Source organism: Buteo buteo, unplaced genomic scaffold, assembly GCF_964188355.1.
Source record: "Buteo buteo unplaced genomic scaffold, bButBut1.hap1.1 HAP1_SCAFFOLD_404, whole genome shotgun sequence".
Taxonomy (NCBI): domain Eukaryota; kingdom Metazoa; phylum Chordata; class Aves; order Accipitriformes; family Accipitridae; genus Buteo; species Buteo buteo.
The window spans coordinates 1-17,705 of NW_027439567.1; the positions used below are offsets into that span (position 1 = coordinate 1).

Here is a 17,705-nt window from a genome sequence, read left to right on the forward strand (position 1 = left end):
CAGCATTGGCCCTTACCCACCCACCCTTTTCCCCTCCACGGTATAACATTTCCCCTGGACGGCTCGGCTGGCCGTCCCGGGAGGGAAGGGACATGAGGAGACTCAAGCTACAATGCAGCATAAACTTTAATGAGTCTGAAGAGTGAAACAAAGCTGTGCGTGCTGGAAGGACGCGGTCCAGGCTGCTACGAGGGCAGCTGACAGTCAGGCACCCCCTTCACAGCAGTGGGACGCACGTCTTCCTCCCACACACATGGGGAGAGGGTGATGAGCAGGGCCCCTCTCAAACTTGCTTCAGGATGAGCCGTGGCACAGGACAGCAGGAGACAACAGGGACTCGTGATGCGGAGAAGAAAGCAGGCGAAGGAGAAGACAACAGTTGGCCGTCTTTCCAGACAGCACAGGCTGGCACCTTGCTTCCCTCCCTCCTTTGCGGGAGGGCACGAGGGTGCTCAACCCATCTGGAACCCTGGCCAGCAGCTCCATCCTCAGTCCGGCACCCGGCTATGGGCTTCCTGGTCGATGCACTCACTGGACGTCCAGCCCGGCTTTAGCAGGGCAGGCACCTTCTGCCACAGTAGCGGCCACCAAGGCCAGAGAGGTTGAAGCCCCCGGAGTTGATGGGCACTCCCTCCTCACTCAGGATGCTGCCAACAGCAGCGGAGGTGGTGGATCCCACAGCGGTGTTCTGGGGGAAGGAGCTGAGGATGGGTCCGGGCAGGGTCACCACCACGGGAGAGGGCTGGATCACCACCCGGGAGTCCTGGCACTGCCTGACACAGGGCTCGTTGCAGCTGTTGGCAAGCGGGGTCGGGCCACAGGGAGCACAGATCGTAGCAGGACATGGCTGCGGGATGGAGCTGCACCTGGGAGAGAGGGCAGGGAAAGCAGAGGCAGCATGTGAGGCGCAGCCCGACAGCCTGCTCGGCAAGAGCAAAGGCACAGTCTGGGGAGCAGGGAGGAAGGGAGATTAAAGAGCCCTGGTCCCCAAGGGTCCCCTCCCTGCAAAGAAAGCCAAGGCCTTCTCCCACCTCCCCCCACTGGAGAACAGGAAGAACAGGGACACCAGGAGCAGATCGAGTAGCCAGGCTCTCGGCAAAAGCTGTGCTGAGGCAAAAGACTCAGCTGAGGCCGGAAGACAAAGAGGAAAAGGAGAAAGACAAGAAAGGAGGCAAAGGCGGTTGCAGCTCACCTTCTTCACCAAGGAGGAGAAGGCAAGAGAAGTGGGTGAGGAAGCCTGCTGTTGGACTGGCTTTTATACTGGTCATGACTGCTCCGGGCCCAGAGGCACTCTTTGCGCATGTAATGTGTTTGCCAACAAGCTCACCTTGCATGCAAAGCATCACAATTACAGAATGGGGACACTGCTTATGTTCCCTGCAACGCTGCCTTTTCATTTCCCTCTTCGTGGCATGCCCATTCAGCCACACAGGCTCCTTTCAAGTGACCGTATTAGAGGCCAAAACGTTTCCAGGGGAAATGACACGTCAGCACAGGCCGATGATCCAGGCAGTGATGAGGAGTGTCCCACCCTGCCAGGTGATGCTAGTCCCTTGCCCTCCAGGGCCTCACTTTAAAGTGTTTCCTCATGAATGGGGCAGGTCTCCTCCTAACCCTGAGGCTTCAGCCTGGACACCCACATGCAGGGGTCGGCACCATCAGTCGCTCGCTCTCGCGTGCTGTGCTCACTCACACTGTATTAGGCATCGCCTCTCTAGGCAGGGCACCCCGGCTCTTGGGTTTTCGACTCTCTCTCTGAGATCGAGCTTTGATCTCGGCAGAAGTTTGCCTGCCTCTTTTGCCATCTTCTTTCTCTCCTTCATCCCTACCTGCCTTGAGCAGCAGACTACCAGTGGTTAAGAATGAAGGCTATTGCCCTCCCAACACTCTTTGCTGGAGACCGCTGGCAAAGCTGGAGGCACCTCAGTGACCGAGGCACATGCTGGCCCATCGATACACGTCCTTCCTCCTGCCACAACTGCTACTTTGGCCATCCAGACTGCTGCCACACCAGGCATGACCAAATACGTGGCAGGATTTCCACAGGACACCCAACCCCGCTCAGCAGCAAGCAGGCTCCACGAGTCTTGGCAAGGACAGTCGGAGGAGCACGGCACAAGAGGTGCCTCCTACTCTTCAGAAGCACAACAAGAGCAGCAGGACCAAAGCATTGCCTGTGGAGGACGAGGGCATGGGAAGGAGGGACTGAGAACAGAGCTGGCGGGGTACCACTCCACAGCTTGAGGCCCGGTTGGAGGGACAAAAGGTTCACTGCTTGGGACCTCTCCAGGCACAGCCTGCACAGCAGCTGAGTGGGGTTTCTGCAGGATTTGCAGCACATCTGCTCCAGGCTCACGTCCCTTCAGGACACAGTGACACACACAGAAGGACTCCACAGCACCTAACGCTTCTGACCACAGGACTGCTCCGCTGGGGGCAAAGATGCTTTTCCTGCTCCGTTCTTGAACTTTGCGGACTCTCCAGGACGTGTCAGCAATGCTACCCATCACTTTCAAAGGAGGATGGACGATCCCTGTGTGCCCATTCCCCTCCCCTACCTATTTTACTCACCCATGATCAACGCATCCCCATTGTGCCAAAATCTAGCAGAGGGCTCACATCTCCCTTATACAGAGCTGCCCTTGCTGCCACCTGTCCCTTCAACTCCCTTGGGACTCCCTCCAGTTCCAGGGTTTGGAAGAAGTGCTTGGAGGACAGAAGGGCAAGGACACGTTGCAACTGGTAACATGCGATCGCAGCCTTGGGCAGGTGGTTGTTAGCCTGCACAGAAATGTCTTCCAGCAGGGCAATGGCTTGCCTCATCAACTGGAAGCCAGTATCCAACCTCGCTCGTTGATCACATGTCCCTTAGGGGAGCTCCTGGCCACCTTTTCCATACTCAGGCAATACCACACACCCCTCCACTGCCCCATGTCTCTTCCAATGACCATAGCCCTTCAGGGTACTCAGCCCTTCCATGCACGAGAGAGGTCCAGCATTGGCCCTTACCCACCCACCCTTTTCCCCTCCACGGTATAACATTTCCCCTGGACGGCTCGGCTGGCCGTCCCGGGAGGGAAGGGACATGAGGAGACTCAAGCTACAATGCAGCATAAACTTTAATGAGTCTGAAGAGTGAAACAAAGCTGTGCGTGCTGGAAGGGACGCGGTCCAGGCTGCTACGAGGGCAGCTGACAGTCAGGCACCCCTTCACAGCAGTGGGACGCACGTCTTCCTCCCACACACATGGGGAGAGGGTGATGAGCAGGGCCCCTCTCAACTTGCTTCAGGATGAGCCCGTGGCACAGGACAGCAGGAGACAACAGGGACTCGTGATGCGGAGAAGAAAGCAGGCGAAGGAGAAGACAACAGTTGGCCGTCTTTCCAGACAGCACAGGCTGGCACCTTGCTTCCCTCCCTCCTTTGCGGGAGGGCACGAGGGTGCTCAACCCATCTGGAAACCCTGGCCAGCAGCTCCATCCTCAGTCCGGCACCCGGCTATGGGCTTCCTGGTCGATGCACTCACTGGACGTCCAGCCCGGCTTTAGCAGGGCAGGCACCTTCTGCCACAGTAGCGGCCACCAAGGCCAGAGAGGTTGAAGCCCCCGGAGTTGATGGGCACTCCCTCCTCACTCAGGATGCTGCCAACAGCAGCGGAGGTGGTGGATCCCACAGCGGTGTTCTGGGGGAAGGAGCTGAGGATGGGTCCGGGCAGGGTCACCACCACGGGAGAGGGCTGGATCACCACCCGGGAGTCCTGGCACTGCCTGACACAGGGCTCGTTGCAGCTGTTGGCAAGCGGGGTCGGGCCACAGGGACGGCACAGATCGTAGCAGGACATGGCTGCGGGATGGAGCTGCACCTGGGAGAGAGGGCAGGGAAAGCAGAGGCAGCATGTGAGGCGCAGCCCGACAGCCTGCTCGGCAAGAGCAAAGGCACAGTCTGGGGAGCAGGGAGGAAGGGAGATTAAAGAGCCCTGGTCCCCAAGGGTCCCCTCCCTGCAAAGAAAGCCCAAGGCCTTCTCCCACCTCCCCCCACTGGAGAACAGGAAGAACAGGGACACCAGGAGCAGATCGAGTAGCAAGGCTCTCGGCAAAAGCTGTGCTGAGGCAAAGACTCAGCTGAGGCCGGAAGACAAAGAGGAAAAGGAGAAAGACAAGAAAGAGGCAAAGGCGGTTGCAGCTCACCTTCTTCACCAAGGAGGAGAAGGCAAGAGAAGTGGGTGAGGAAGCCTGCTGTTGGACTGGCTTTTATACTGGTCATGACTGCTCCGGGCCCAGAGGCACTCTTTGCGCATGTAATGTGTTTGCCAACAAGCTCACCTTGCATGCAAAGCATCACAATTACAGAATGGGGACACTGCTTATGTTCCCTGCAACGCTGCCTTTTCATTTCCCTCTTCGTGGCATGCCCATTCAGCCACACAGGCTCCTTTCAAGTGACCGTATTAGAGGCCAAAACGTTTCCAGGGGAAATGACACGTCAGCACAGGCCGATGATCCAGGCAGTGATGAGGAGTGTCCCACCCTGCCAGGTGATGCTAGTCCCTTGCCCTCCAGGGCCTCACTTTAAAGTGTTTCCTCATGAATGGGGCAGGTCTCCTCCTAACCCTGAGGCTTCAGCCTGGACACCCACATGCAGGGGTCGGCACCATCAGTCGCTCGCTCTCGCGTGCTGTGCTCACTCACACTGTATTAGGCATCGCCTCTCTAGGCAGGGCACCCCGGCTCTTGGGTTTTCGACTCTCTCTCTGAGATCGAGCTTTGATCTCGGCAGAAGTTTGCCTGCCTCTTTTGCCATCTTCTTTCTCTCCTTCATCCCTACCTGCCTTGAGCAGCAGACTACCAGTGGTTAAGAATGAAGGCTATTGCCCTCCCAACACTCTTTGCTGGAGACCGCTGGCAAAGCTGGAGGCACCTCAGTGACCGAGGCACATGCTGGCCCATCGATACACGTCCTTCCTCCTGCCACAACTGCTACTTTGGCCATCCAGACTGCTGCCACACCAGGCATGACCAAATACGTGGCAGGATTTCCACAGGACACCCAACCCCGCTCAGCAGCAAGCAGGCTCCACGAGTCTTGGCAAGGACAGTCGGAGGAGCACGGCACAAGAGGTGCCTCCTACTCTTCAGAAGCACAACAAGAGCAGCAGGACCAAAGCATTGCCTGTGGAGGACGAGGGCATGGGAAGGAGGGACTGAGAACAGAGCTGGCGGGGTACCACTCCACAGCTTGAGGCCCGGTTGGAGGGACAAAAGGTTCACTGCTTGGGACCTCTCCAGGCACAGCCTGCACAGCAGCTGAGTGGGGTTTCTGCAGGATTTGCAGCACATCTGCTCCAGGCTCACGTCCCTTCAGGACACAGTGACACACACAGAAGGACTCCACAGCACCTAACGCTTCTGACCACAGGACTGCTCCGCTGGGGGCAAAGATGCTTTTCCTGCTCCGTTCTTGAACTTTGCGGACTCTCCAGGACGTGTCAGCAATGCTACCCATCACTTTCAAAGGAGGATGGACGATCCCTGTGTGCCCATTCCCCTCCCCTACCTATTTTACTCACCCATGATCAACGCATCCCCATTGTGCCAAAATCTAGCAGAGGGCTCACATCTCCCTTATACAGAGCTGCCCTTGCTGCCACCTGTCCCTTCAACTCCCTTGGGACTCCCTCCAGTTCCAGGGTTTGGAAGAAGTGCTTGGAGGACAGAAGGGCAAGGACACGTTGCAACTGGTAACATGCGATCGCAGCCTTGGGCAGGTGGTTGTTAGCCTGCACAGAAATGTCTTCCAGCAGGGCAATGGCTTGCCTCATCAACTGGAAGCCAGTATCCAACCTCGCTCGTTGATCACATGTCCCTTAGGGGAGCTCCTGGCCACCTTTTCCATACTCAGGCAATACCACACACCCCTCCACTGCCCCATGTCTCTTCCAATGACCATAGCCCTTCAGGGTACTCAGCCCTTCCATGCACGAGAGAGGTCCAGCATTGGCCCTTACCCACCCACCCTTTTCCCCTCCACGGTATAACATTTCCCCTGGACGGCTCGGCTGGCCGTCCCGGGAGGGAAGGGACATGAGGAGACTCAAGCTACAATGCAGCATAAACTTTAATGAGTCTGAAGAGTGAAACAAAGCTGTGCGTGCTGGAAGGGACGCGGTCCAGGCTGCTACGAGGGCAGCTGACAGTCAGGCACCCCTTCACAGCAGTGGGACGCACGTCTTCCTCCCACACACATGGGGAGAGGGTGATGAGCAGGGCCCCTCTCAACTTGCTTCAGGATGAGCCCGTGGCACAGGACAGCAGGAGACAACAGGGACTCGTGATGCGGAGAAGAAAGCAGGCGAAGGAGAAGACAACAGTTGGCCGTCTTTCCAGACAGCACAGGCTGGCACCTTGCTTCCCTCCCTCCTTTGCGGGAGGGCACGAGGGTGCTCAACCCATCTGGAAACCCTGGCCAGCAGCTCCATCCTCAGTCCGGCACCCGGCTATGGGCTTCCTGGTCGATGCACTCACTGGACGTCCAGCCCGGCTTTAGCAGGGCAGGCACCTTCTGCCACAGTAGCGGCCACCAAGGCCAGAGAGGTTGAAGCCCCCGGAGTTGATGGGCACTCCCTCCTCACTCAGGATGCTGCCAACAGCAGCGGAGGTGGTGGATCCCACAGCGGTGTTCTGGGGGAAGGAGCTGAGGATGGGTCCGGGCAGGGTCACCACCACGGGAGAGGGCTGGATCACCACCCGGGAGTCCTGGCACTGCCTGACACAGGGCTCGTTGCAGCTGTTGGCAAGCGGGGTCGGGCCACAGGGACGGCACAGATCGTAGCAGGACATGGCTGCGGGATGGAGCTGCACCTGGGAGAGAGGGCAGGGAAAGCAGAGGCAGCATGTGAGGCGCAGCCCGACAGCCTGCTCGGCAAGAGCAAAGGCACAGTCTGGGGAGCAGGGAGGAAGGGAGATTAAAGAGCCCTGGTCCCCAAGGGTCCCCTCCCTGCAAAGAAAGCCCAAGGCCTTCTCCCACCTCCCCCCACTGGAGAACAGGAAGAACAGGGACACCAGGAGCAGATCGAGTAGCAAGGCTCTCGGCAAAAGCTGTGCTGAGGCAAAGACTCAGCTGAGGCCGGAAGACAAAGAGGAAAAGGAGAAAGACAAGAAAGAGGCAAAGGCGGTTGCAGCTCACCTTCTTCACCAAGGAGGAGAAGGCAAGAGAAGTGGGTGAGGAAGCCTGCTGTTGGACTGGCTTTTATACTGGTCATGACTGCTCCGGGCCCAGAGGCACTCTTTGCGCATGTAATGTGTTTGCCAACAAGCTCACCTTGCATGCAAAGCATCACAATTACAGAATGGGGACACTGCTTATGTTCCCTGCAACGCTGCCTTTTCATTTCCCTCTTCGTGGCATGCCCATTCAGCCACACAGGCTCCTTTCAAGTGACAGTATTAGAGGCCAAAACGTTTCCAGGGGAAATGACACGTCAGCACAGGCCGATGATCCAGGCAGTGATGAGGAGTGTCCCACCCTGCCAGGTGATGCTAGTCCCTTGCCCTCCAGGGCCTCACTTTAAAGTGTTTCCTCATGAATGGGGCAGGTCTCCTCCTAACCCTGAGGCTTCAGCCTGGACACCCACATGCAGGGGTCGGCACCATCAGTCGCTCGCTCTCGCGTGCTGTGCTCACTCACACTGTATTAGGCATCGCCTCTCTAGGCAGGGCACCCCGGCTCTTGGGTTTTCGACTCTCTCTCTGAGATCGAGCTTTGATCTCGGCAGAAGTTTGCCTGCCTCTTTTGCCATCTTCTTTCTCTCCTTCATCCCTACCTGCCTTGAGCAGCAGACTACCAGTGGTTAAGAATGAAGGCTATTGCCCTCCCAACACTCTTTGCTGGAGACCGCTGGCAAAGCTGGAGGCACCTCAGTGACCGAGGCACATGCTGGCCCATCGATACACGTCCTTCCTCCTGCCACAACTGCTACTTTGGCCATCCAGACTGCTGCCACACCAGGCATGACCAAATACGTGGCAGGATTTCCACAGGACACCCAACCCCGCTCAGCAGCAAGCAGGCTCCACGAGTCTTGGCAAGGACAGTCGGAGGAGCACGGCACAAGAGGTGCCTCCTACTCTCCAGAAGCACAACAAGAGCAGCAGGACCAAAGCATTGCCTGTGGAGGACGAGGGCATGGGAAGGAGGGACTGAGAACAGAGCTGGCGGGGTACCACTCCACAGCTTGAGGCCCGGTTGGAGGGACAAAAGGTTCACTGCTTGGGACCTCTCCAGGCACAGCCTGCACAGCAGCTGAGTGGGGTTTCTGCAGGATTTGCAGCACATCTGCTCCAGGCTCACGTCCCTTCAGGACACAGTGACACACACAGAAGGACTCCACAGCACCTAACGCTTCTGACCACAGGACTGCTCCGCTGGGGGCAAAGATGCTTTTCCTGCTCCGTTCTTGAACTTTGCGGACTCTCCAGGACGTGTCAGCAATGCTACCCATCACTTTCAAAGGAGGATGGACGATCCCTGTGTGCCCATTCCCCTCCCCTACCTATTTTACTCACCCATGATCAACGCATCCCCATTGTGCCAAAATCTAGCAGAGGGCTCACATCTCCCTTATACAGAGCTGCCCTTGCTGCCACCTGTCCCTTCAACTCCCTTGGGACTCCCTCCAGTTCCAGGGTTTGGAAGAAGTGCTTGGAGGACAGAAGGGCAAGGACACGTTGCAACTGGTAACATGCGATCGCAGCCTTGGGCAGGTGGTTGTTAGCCTGCACAGAAATGTCTTCCAGCAGGGCAATGGCTTGCCTCATCAACTGGAAGCCAGTATCCAACCTCGCTCGTTGATCACATGTCCCTTAGGGGAGCTCCTGGCCACCTTTTCCATACTCAGGCAATACCACACACCCCTCCACTGCCCCATGTCTCTTCCAATGACCATAGCCCTTCAGGGTACTCAGCCCTTCCATGCACGAGAGAGGTCCAGCATTGGCCCTTACCCACCCACCCTTTTCCCCTCCACGGTATAACATTTCCCCTGGACGGCTCGGCTGGCCGTCCCGGGAGGGAAGGGACATGAGGAGACTCAAGCTACAATGCAGCATAAACTTTAATGAGTCTGAAGAGTGAAACAAAGCTGTGCGTGCTGGAAGGGACGCGGTCCAGGCTGCTACGAGGGCAGCTGACAGTCAGGCACCCCTTCACAGCAGTGGGACGCACGTCTTCCTCCCACACACATGGGGAGAGGGTGATGAGCAGGGCCCCTCTCAACTTGCTTCAGGATGAGCCCGTGGCACAGGACAGCAGGAGACAACAGGGACTCGTGATGCGGAGAAGAAAGCAGGCGAAGGAGAAGACAACAGTTGGCCGTCTTTCCAGACAGCACAGGCTGGCACCTTGCTTCCCTCCCTCCTTTGCGGGAGGGCACGAGGGTGCTCAACCCATCTGGAAACCCTGGCCAGCAGCTCCATCCTCAGTCCGGCACCCGGCTATGGGCTTCCTGGTCGATGCACTCACTGGACGTCCAGCCCGGCTTTAGCAGGGCAGGCACCTTCTGCCACAGTAGCGGCCACCAAGGCCAGAGAGGTTGAAGCCCCCGGAGTTGATGGGCACTCCCTCCTCACTCAGGATGCTGCCAACAGCAGCGGAGGTGGTGGATCCCACAGCGGTGTTCTGGGGGAAGGAGCTGAGGATGGGTCCGGGCAGGGTCACCACCACGGGAGAGGGCTGGATCACCACCCGGGAGTCCTGGCACTGCCTGACACAGGGCTCGTTGCAGCTGTTGGCAAGCGGGGTCGGGCCACAGGGACGGCACAGATCGTAGCAGGACATGGCTGCGGGATGGAGCTGCACCTGGGAGAGAGGGCAGGGAAAGCAGAGGCAGCATGTGAGGCGCAGCCCGACAGCCTGCTCGGCAAGAGCAAAGGCACAGTCTGGGGAGCAGGGAGGAAGGGAGATTAAAGAGCCCTGGTCCCCAAGGGTCCCCTCCCTGCAAAGAAAGCCCAAGGCCTTCTCCCACCTCCCCCCACTGGAGAACAGGAAGAACAGGGACACCAGGAGCAGATCGAGTAGCAAGGCTCTCGGCAAAAGCTGTGCTGAGGCAAAGACTCAGCTGAGGCCGGAAGACAAAGAGGAAAAGGAGAAAGACAAGAAAGAGGCAAAGGCGGTTGCAGCTCACCTTCTTCACCAAGGAGGAGAAGGCAAGAGAAGTGGGTGAGGAAGCCTGCTGTTGGACTGGCTTTTATACTGGTCATGACTGCTCCGGGCCCAGAGGCACTCTTTGCGCATGTAATGTGTTTGCCAACAAGCTCACCTTGCATGCAAAGCATCACAATTACAGAATGGGGACACTGCTTATGTTCCCTGCAACGCTGCCTTTTCATTTCCCTCTTCGTGGCATGCCCATTCAGCCACACAGGCTCCTTTCAAGTGACCGTATTAGAGGCCAAAACGTTTCCAGGGGAAATGACACGTCAGCACAGGCCGATGATCCAGGCAGTGATGAGGAGTGTCCCACCCTGCCAGGTGATGCTAGTCCCTTGCCCTCCAGGGCCTCACTTTAAAGTGTTTCCTCATGAATGGGGCAGGTCTCCTCCTAACCCTGAGGCTTCAGCCTGGACACCCACATGCAGGGGTCGGCACCATCAGTCGCTCGCTCTCGCGTGCTGTGCTCACTCACACTGTATTAGGCATCGCCTCTCTAGGCAGGGCACCCCGGCTCTTGGGTTTTCGACTCTCTCTCTGAGATCGAGCTTTGATCTCGGCAGAAGTTTGCCTGCCTCTTTTGCCATCTTCTTTCTCTCCTTCATCCCTACCTGCCTTGAGCAGCAGACTACCAGTGGTTAAGAATGAAGGCTATTGCCCTCCCAACACTCTTTGCTGGAGACCGCTGGCAAAGCTGGAGGCACCTCAGTGACCGAGGCACATGCTGGCCCATCGATACACGTCCTTCCTCCTGCCACAACTGCTACTTTGGCCATCCAGACTGCTGCCACACCAGGCATGACCAAATACGTGGCAGGATTTCCACAGGACACCCAACCCCGCTCAGCAGCAAGCAGGCTCCACGAGTCTTGGCAAGGACAGTCGGAGGAGCACGGCACAAGAGGTGCCTCCTACTCTCCAGAAGCACAACAAGAGCAGCAGGACCAAAGCATTGCCTGTGGAGGACGAGGGCATGGGAAGGAGGGACTGAGAACAGAGCTGGCGGGGTACCACTCCACAGCTTGAGGCCCGGTTGGAGGGACAAAAGGTTCACTGCTTGGGACCTCTCCAGGCACAGCCTGCACAGCAGCTGAGTGGGGTTTCTGCAGGATTTGCAGCACATCTGCTCCAGGCTCACGTCCCTTCAGGACACAGTGACACACACAGAAGGACTCCACAGCACCTAACGCTTCTGACCACAGGACTGCTCCGCTGGGGGCAAAGATGCTTTTCCTGCTCCGTTCTTGAACTTTGCGGACTCTCCAGGACGTGTCAGCAATGCTACCCATCACTTTCAAAGGAGGATGGACGATCCCTGTGTGCCCATTCCCCTCCCCTACCTATTTTACTCACCCATGATCAACGCATCCCCATTGTGCCAAAATCTAGCAGAGGGCTCACATCTCCCTTATACAGAGCTGCCCTTGCTGCCACCTGTCCCTTCAACTCCCTTGGGACTCCCTCCAGTTCCAGGGTTTGGAAGAAGTGCTTGGAGGACAGAAGGGCAAGGACACGTTGCAACTGGTAACATGCGATCGCAGCCTTGGGCAGGTGGTTGTTAGCCTGCACAGAAATGTCTTCCAGCAGGGCAATGGCTTGCCTCATCAACTGGAAGCCAGTATCCAACCTCGCTCGTTGATCACATGTCCCTTAGGGGAGCTCCTGGCCACCTTTTCCATACTCAGGCAATACCACACACCCCTCCACTGCCCCATGTCTCTTCCAATGACCATAGCCCTTCAGGGTACTCAGCCCTTCCATGCACGAGAGAGGTCCAGCATTGGCCCTTACCCACCCACCCTTTTCCCCTCCACGGTATAACATTTCCCCTGGACGGCTCGGCTGGCCGTCCCGGGAGGGAAGGGACATGAGGAGACTCAAGCTACAATGCAGCATAAACTTTAATGAGTCTGAAGAGTGAAACAAAGCTGTGCGTGCTGGAAGGGACGCGGTCCAGGCTGCTACGAGGGCAGCTGACAGTCAGGCACCCCTTCACAGCAGTGGGACGCACGTCTTCCTCCCACACACATGGGGAGAGGGTGATGAGCAGGGCCCCTCTCAACTTGCTTCAGGATGAGCCCGTGGCACAGGACAGCAGGAGACAACAGGGACTCGTGATGCGGAGAAGAAAGCAGGCGAAGGAGAAGACAACAGTTGGCCGTCTTTCCAGACAGCACAGGCTGGCACCTTGCTTCCCTCCCTCCTTTGCGGGAGGGCACGAGGGTGCTCAACCCATCTGGAAACCCTGGCCAGCAGCTCCATCCTCAGTCCGGCACCCGGCTATGGGCTTCCTGGTCGATGCACTCACTGGACGTCCAGCCCGGCTTTAGCAGGGCAGGCACCTTCTGCCACAGTAGCGGCCACCAAGGCCAGAGAGGTTGAAGCCCCCGGAGTTGATGGGCACTCCCTCCTCACTCAGGATGCTGCCAACAGCAGCGGAGGTGGTGGATCCCACAGCGGTGTTCTGGGGGAAGGAGCTGAGGATGGGTCCGGGCAGGGTCACCACCACGGGAGAGGGCTGGATCACCACCCGGGAGTCCTGGCACTGCCTGACACAGGGCTCGTTGCAGCTGTTGGCAAGCGGGGTCGGGCCACAGGGACGGCACAGATCGTAGCAGGACATGGCTGCGGGATGGAGCTGCACCTGGGAGAGAGGGCAGGGAAAGCAGAGGCAGCATGTGAGGCGCAGCCCGACAGCCTGCTCGGCAAGAGCAAAGGCACAGTCTGGGGAGCAGGGAGGAAGGGAGATTAAAGAGCCCTGGTCCCCAAGGGTCCCCTCCCTGCAAAGAAAGCCCAAGGCCTTCTCCCACCTCCCCCCACTGGAGAACAGGAAGAACAGGGACACCAGGAGCAGATCGAGTAGCAAGGCTCTCGGCAAAAGCTGTGCTGAGGCAAAGACTCAGCTGAGGCCGGAAGACAAAGAGGAAAAGGAGAAAGACAAGAAAGAGGCAAAGGCGGTTGCAGCTCACCTTCTTCACCAAGGAGGAGAAGGCAAGAGAAGTGGGTGAGGAAGCCTGCTGTTGGACTGGCTTTTATACTGGTCATGACTGCTCCGGGCCCAGAGGCACTCTTTGCGCATGTAATGTGTTTGCCAACAAGCTCACCTTGCATGCAAAGCATCACAATTACAGAATGGGGACACTGCTTATGTTCCCTGCAACGCTGCCTTTTCATTTCCCTCTTCGTGGCATGCCCATTCAGCCACACAGGCTCCTTTCAAGTGACAGTATTAGAGGCCAAAACGTTTCCAGGGGAAATGACACGTCAGCACAGGCCGATGATCCAGGCAGTGATGAGGAGTGTCCCACCCTGCCAGGTGATGCTAGTCCCTTGCCCTCCAGGGCCTCACTTTAAAGTGTTTCCTCATGAATGGGGCAGGTCTCCTCCTAACCCTGAGGCTTCAGCCTGGACACCCACATGCAGGGGTCGGCACCATCAGTCGCTCGCTCTCGCGTGCTGTGCTCACTCACACTGTATTAGGCATCGCCTCTCTAGGCAGGGCACCCCGGCTCTTGGGTTTTCGACTCTCTCTCTGAGATCGAGCTTTGATCTCGGCAGAAGTTTGCCTGCCTCTTTTGCCATCTTCTTTCTCTCCTTCATCCCTACCTGCCTTGAGCAGCAGACTACCAGTGGTTAAGAATGAAGGCTATTGCCCTCCCAACACTCTTTGCTGGAGACCGCTGGCAAAGCTGGAGGCACCTCAGTGACCGAGGCACATGCTGGCCCATCGATACACGTCCTTCCTCCTGCCACAACTGCTACTTTGGCCATCCAGACTGCTGCCACACCAGGCATGACCAAATACGTGGCAGGATTTCCACAGGACACCCAACCCCGCTCAGCAGCAAGCAGGCTCCACGAGTCTTGGCAAGGACAGTCGGAGGAGCACGGCACAAGAGGTGCCTCCTACTCTCCAGAAGCACAACAAGAGCAGCAGGACCAAAGCATTGCCTGTGGAGGACGAGGGCATGGGAAGGAGGGACTGAGAACAGAGCTGGCGGGGTACCACTCCACAGCTTGAGGCCCGGTTGGAGGGACAAAAGGTTCACTGCTTGGGACCTCTCCAGGCACAGCCTGCACAGCAGCTGAGTGGGGTTTCTGCAGGATTTGCAGCACATCTGCTCCAGGCTCACGTCCCTTCAGGACACAGTGACACACACAGAAGGACTCCACAGCACCTAACGCTTCTGACCACAGGACTGCTCCGCTGGGGGCAAAGATGCTTTTCCTGCTCCGTTCTTGAACTTTGCGGACTCTCCAGGACGTGTCAGCAATGCTACCCATCACTTTCAAAGGAGGATGGACGATCCCTGTGTGCCCATTCCCCTCCCCTACCTATTTTACTCACCCATGATCAACGCATCCCCATTGTGCCAAAATCTAGCAGAGGGCTCACATCTCCCTTATACAGAGCTGCCCTTGCTGCCACCTGTCCCTTCAACTCCCTTGGGACTCCCTCCAGTTCCAGGGTTTGGAAGAAGTGCTTGGAGGACAGAAGGGCAAGGACACGTTGCAACTGGTAACATGCGATCGCAGCCTTGGGCAGGTGGTTGTTAGCCTGCACAGAAATGTCTTCCAGCAGGGCAATGGCTTGCCTCATCAACTGGAAGCCAGTATCCAACCTCGCTCGTTGATCACATGTCCCTTAGGGGAGCTCCTGGCCACCTTTTCCATACTCAGGCAATACCACACACCCCTCCACTGCCCCATGTCTCTTCCAATGACCATAGCCCTTCAGGGTACTCAGCCCTTCCATGCACGAGAGAGGTCCAGCATTGGCCCTTACCCACCCACCCTTTTCCCCTCCACGGTATAACATTTCCCCTGGACGGCTCGGCTGGCCGTCCCGGGAGGGAAGGGACATGAGGAGACTCAAGCTACAATGCAGCATAAACTTTAATGAGTCTGAAGAGTGAAACAAAGCTGTGCGTGCTGGAAGGGACGCGGTCCAGGCTGCTACGAGGGCAGCTGACAGTCAGGCACCCCTTCACAGCAGTGGGACGCACGTCTTCCTCCCACACACATGGGGAGAGGGTGATGAGCAGGGCCCCTCTCAACTTGCTTCAGGATGAGCCCGTGGCACAGGACAGCAGGAGACAACAGGGACTCGTGATGCGGAGAAGAAAGCAGGCGAAGGAGAAGACAACAGTTGGCCGTCTTTCCAGACAGCACAGGCTGGCACCTTGCTTCCCTCCCTCCTTTGCGGGAGGGCACGAGGGTGCTCAACCCATCTGGAAACCCTGGCCAGCAGCTCCATCCTCAGTCCGGCACCCGGCTATGGGCTTCCTGGTCGATGCACTCACTGGACGTCCAGCCCGGCTTTAGCAGGGCAGGCACCTTCTGCCACAGTAGCGGCCACCAAGGCCAGAGAGGTTGAAGCCCCCGGAGTTGATGGGCACTCCCTCCTCACTCAGGATGCTGCCAACAGCAGCGGAGGTGGTGGATCCCACAGCGGTGTTCTGGGGGAAGGAGCTGAGGATGGGTCCGGGCAGGGTCACCACCACGGGAGAGGGCTGGATCACCACCCGGGAGTCCTGGCACTGCCTGACACAGGGCTCGTTGCAGCTGTTGGCAAGCGGGGTCGGGCCACAGGGACGGCACAGATCGTAGCAGGACATGGCTGCGGGATGGAGCTGCACCTGGGAGAGAGGGCAGGGAAAGCAGAGGCAGCATGTGAGGCGCAGCCCGACAGCCTGCTCGGCAAGAGCAAAGGCACAGTCTGGGGAGCAGGGAGGAAGGGAGATTAAAGAGCCCTGGTCCCCAAGGGTCCCCTCCCTGCAAAGAAAGCCCAAGGCCTTCTCCCACCTCCCCCCACTGGAGAACAGGAAGAACAGGGACACCAGGAGCAGATCGAGTAGCAAGGCTCTCGGCAAAAGCTGTGCTGAGGCAAAGACTCAGCTGAGGCCGGAAGACAAAGAGGAAAAGGAGAAAGACAAGAAAGAGGCAAAGGCGGTTGCAGCTCACCTTCTTCACCAAGGAGGAGAAGGCAAGAGAAGTGGGTGAGGAAGCCTGCTGTTGGACTGGCTTTTATACTGGTCATGACTGCTCCGGGCCCAGAGGCACTCTTTGCGCATGTAATGTGTTTGCCAACAAGCTCACCTTGCATGCAAAGCATCACAATTACAGAATGGGGACACTGCTTATGTTCCCTGCAACGCTGCCTTTTCATTTCCCTCTTCGTGGCATGCCCATTCAGCCACACAGGCTCCTTTCAAGTGACAGTATTAGAGGCCAAAACGTTTCCAGGGGAAATGACACGTCAGCACAGGCCGATGATCCAGGCAGTGATGAGGAGTGTCCCACCCTGCCAGGTGATGCTAGTCCCTTGCCCTCCAGGGCCTCACTTTAAAGTGTTTCCTCATGAATGGGGCAGGTCTCCTCCTAACCCTGAGGCTTCAGCCTGGACACCCACATGCAGGGGTCGGCACCATCAGTCGCTCGCTCTCGCGTGCTGTGCTCACTCACACTGTATTAGGCATCGCCTCTCTAGGCAGGGCACCCCGGCTCTTGGGTTTTCGACTCTCTCTCTGAGATCGAGCTTTGATCTCGGCAGAAGTTTGCCTGCCTCTTTTGCCATCTTCTTTCTCTCCTTCATCCCTACCTGCCTTGAGCAGCAGACTACCAGTGGTTAAGAATGAAGGCTATTGCCCTCCCAACACTCTTTGCTGGAGACCGCTGGCAAAGCTGGAGGCACCTCAGTGACCGAGGCACATGCTGGCCCATCGATACACGTCCTTCCTCCTGCCACAACTGCTACTTTGGCCATCCAGACTGCTGCCACACCAGGCATGACCAAATACGTGGCAGGATTTCCACAGGACACCCAACCCCGCTCAGCAGCAAGCAGGCTCCACGAGTCTTGGCAAGGACAGTCGGAGGAGCACGGCACAAGAGGTGCCTCCTACTCTCCAGAAGCACAACAAGAGCAGCAGGACCAAAGCATTGCCTGTGGAGGACGAGGGCATGGGAAGGAGGGACTGAGAACAGAGCTGGCGGGGTACCACTCCACAGCTTGAGGCCCGGTTGGAGGGACAAAAGGTTCACTGCTTGGGACCTCTCCAGGCACAGCCTGCACAGCAGCTGAGTGGGGTTTCTGCAGGATTTGCAGCACATCTGCTCCAGGCTCACGTCCCTTCAGGACACAGTGACACACACAGAAGGACTCCACAGCACCTAACGCTTCTGACCACAGGACTGCTCCGCTGGGGGCAAAGATGCTTTTCCTGCTCCGTTCTTGAACTTTGCGGACTCTCCAGGACGTGTCAGCAATGCTACCCATCACTTTCAAAGGAGGATGGACGATCCCTGTGTGCCCATTCCCCTCCCCTACCTATTTTACTCACCCATGATCAACGCATCCCCATTGTGCCAAAATCTAGCAGAGGGCTCACATCTCCCTTATACAGAGCTGCCCTTGCTGCCACCTGTCCCTTCAACTCCCTTGGGACTCCCTCCAGTTCCAGGGTTTGGAAGAAGTGCTTGGAGGACAGAAGGGCAAGGAC

General features: G+C 57.6%; 6 pseudogenes; all 6 read right to left on the reverse strand.

The window, feature by feature from the left end:
- Positions 1 to 474: 474 nt before the first annotated feature.
- On the reverse strand, positions 475 to 1,343 carry LOC142028448 (feather beta keratin-like; annotated as a pseudogene).
- Positions 1,344 to 3,101: 1,758 nt separating this feature from the next.
- Positions 3,102 to 4,297, reverse strand: LOC142028440 (feather beta keratin-like; annotated as a pseudogene).
- A 1,799-nt stretch (positions 4,298 to 6,096) lies between these two features.
- LOC142028437 (feather beta keratin-like) lies at positions 6,097 to 7,292 on the reverse strand (annotated as a pseudogene).
- Positions 7,293 to 9,091: 1,799 nt separating this feature from the next.
- LOC142028443 (feather beta keratin-like) lies at positions 9,092 to 10,287 on the reverse strand (annotated as a pseudogene).
- Positions 10,288 to 12,086: 1,799 nt separating this feature from the next.
- LOC142028438 (feather beta keratin-like) lies at positions 12,087 to 13,282 on the reverse strand (annotated as a pseudogene).
- Positions 13,283 to 15,081: 1,799 nt separating this feature from the next.
- LOC142028439 (feather beta keratin-like) lies at positions 15,082 to 16,277 on the reverse strand (annotated as a pseudogene).
- Between the last annotated feature and the right edge of the window lie 1,428 nt (positions 16,278 to 17,705).